The following is a 2,766-nucleotide window of genomic DNA, read 5'->3' as shown; positions in this document are numbered from 1 at the left end:
TAGAAATACGTATTGCTTAATTATTGTCACAAGTGATTGATGATTTGTGTAAAGGAGTATACAGCAGCAAGTGTTAATATCCTCGAATGTCAATTTATATATAGCAAATTGTTCTGTTTGTGTTATCTACATGTTTTCAATCAGGTCATTGTCCGTTCTAACTCTCTTTGTGCAGTAACCAGAGATTGTAAGCTTTTGAAGAGCCAGAGTGCCCCCATAGTGTGTGTGACAATGTATCAGGTGTTGTAAACAAGATCATGATAGATTTTCATTACCATAGAGTGAGTGACTGTCGAGTGTGACACATGACACCGCACCGTTTATTGATTTTACTGTGAATAGCTTGTATGTATTCTAGTTAAGTTTTTCTACTGTCAACTCCGGAGGAATTTTAGTATTTTGTTCGCGTTTGAGTGACCACACAACAAGGCACAGGGGTTCAAGTCTGAGGCAAGTTTTTCTCTGTGAAAGATCGTGTAGTCGGTTTTCTGGAAGGTTTAAGGTCGCTTATTACGTATTACTGAGGTCCTGGACTTTAGTTAATTCAGTGTTCATAGTTCTTACTGGGCGAATGGGAGGTCTGAGGTGAGGCTGTGTATGGTAGTGGTGAGGCTATGGTGATGGTAGTGAAGAGGCTAAGCGGTGATGGACTGGTGGTGAGTCTGTGGTGATACTTGGTGGCTGTGGTGGGATGGTCAGTCTGTGGTGATGGTGGGAGACTGTGGTGGCTACTGGTGAGGCTGTAGATACCTGGTATGTGGGTGATGGAGGTGGTGAGGCTGTGTGATACTGGTGGTGAGGCTGGTGGGTGATACTGGAGGCTGTGGAGTGATGGCCAGGTTGGTTGTGATTGTGGTGGTGAGACTATGGCAATATCGGTGGCTGTGGTGATATTGGTAGAGAGGGCCAGAAAGTGGATGGTGATGGTGATATTAGTGGTGAGGTGGCTGTGATGATGGTGGTGATACAGTGAGGCTGTGGTGATACTGGTGGGATGGTAGTAGTGAGGCTGTGATGATGGTGGTGGGATGAGGCTGTGGTGATGGTGGTGGTGATACCAGTAGTGATGGGAGAAGTGGTGAGGCTATGCAGATACTGTGGTGAGGCTGTGGTGATAGTAGTGGTGGAGGCTGTGGTGGTGATAGTGGTGAGGATAGTGGAGGCTGTTGTGATGGTGGTGGTGATGTTGTGGTGATGGTAGTGGTGAGGCTGTGGTGATACTGGTGGTGGAGGCTGTGGTGATGGTGGTGGTGAGGCTGTGGTGATTGTGGTGGGGCTGTGGTGATGGTAGTGTGAGGCTGGGGGAGGCTGTTGTGATGGTGGTAGATGCTGATGGTGAGGCTAAAGATGGTGGTGGTGATACTGATGGTGAGGCTGTGGGTGATGGTGGTGGTGATACTGGATGGTGAGGCTGTGGTGATGTGGTGGTGATACTGATGGCTGAGGCTGTGGGTGATGGTGGTATTGGCAGAAAGTATTTGTATAACTTGGGTTCACTGCATTGACGCATAACTATCACCCCTTGTAACTCTTCCTCCAGCTATGAGCTGACATGTTCAGAGCACTTGATCGGGTGTCCACCAGAAGGGCGCAATGCTTAGAAACCAAGGCATAAAGTAACCGGTTTCTGGCCACCCATTAGTGAGCAGTAGTTTCTACAACACCAGTGAAGACGGATTATTATCCCGACGTCCTCTGCCTTCTCGAGGGGGGACGTTCGACATATTCTGCTCTCGAGAGCCCTACTACCCCACTCACACATCACCGACACACAGAGCCACCTACGCTGGCTTCTCAACACACACACTGAGCAGACATTTCTGGAACTGTATATTAAAGCTATCACAATGATTGAAAGGACAAGCTTAAGGTTAAAAAACCTAATAAACTTTATGTTCCAGCTCCACACCGGCCAAGAGTCGACGTCTAGGGAGAGACTGGTGGTGTTAGTAGAAAGGATAATGGAAAAATCGTGCAAACGGTGATACAACCAGAAATTTGGCATGACTGTTTCAGGGTTACTTGTCATCCGCCTGTTAGCTATTTGAAATTCAAGATGCGGCCAATTTTCAAGATGAACGCCAAATTGACCTTCGAAAGATGACATTTTATAGAAATTGATGAAGCTGGTCAATTCCAAGATCTTAGTGTCGATATGTATTCCGGCCATGCTCAGATGACGCCATTTCTGATACCTAGATATATATTTGTCTTATTTCAGACTGGTTTTACGTACTGGTTTTATATTTTTTCCAACTAGGTAGGGTAGCATGCAGAGGTCTCTGCATGTGAGGAGTGATACGGACACTACCAGAGGGCGCACTGGTGACATCACTGCTGTGCAACCCAGCATGAGGTTCAGTGACAAAGCAAGAAAAGATGTCATACTGCAACAGCTAGTGTCTCAAATGCTGCTGTACCAACCCCAAATTAAAGCAAGAACTGCAATCTGAATTGACAGGACAAACAGGGGAGAACGAGCCAAGGATAAGAAGAAGTTATTCTGGATGGTGGAGCAGACGCACGACTATGACATTGGATGAATGCTGACTAGGTAGGCAAAAGGCATGAAATTTAAGTTGTGGCTCTATACAAGAAAAGTTAGTAGGTAAAAGGACAAAACTCTGCCTGAAGATCAAAAATAAGTTATACACAAAACTACTAACAAAATTCTCACTGACTGCAAGTGTTGTTTTGTCAACAGGATAAGAAGGAAGACGGAGCCCACATGCAAACTCCAAAAAGGAGATGACGGTTACAAGAGCT

This window comes from Homarus americanus, unplaced genomic scaffold, assembly GCF_018991925.1.
Source record: "Homarus americanus isolate GMGI-L3 unplaced genomic scaffold, GMGI_Hamer_2.0 scaffold30108, whole genome shotgun sequence".
NCBI classification, from domain to species: domain Eukaryota; kingdom Metazoa; phylum Arthropoda; class Malacostraca; order Decapoda; family Nephropidae; genus Homarus; species Homarus americanus.
This window is presented reverse-complemented; position numbering follows the sequence as displayed.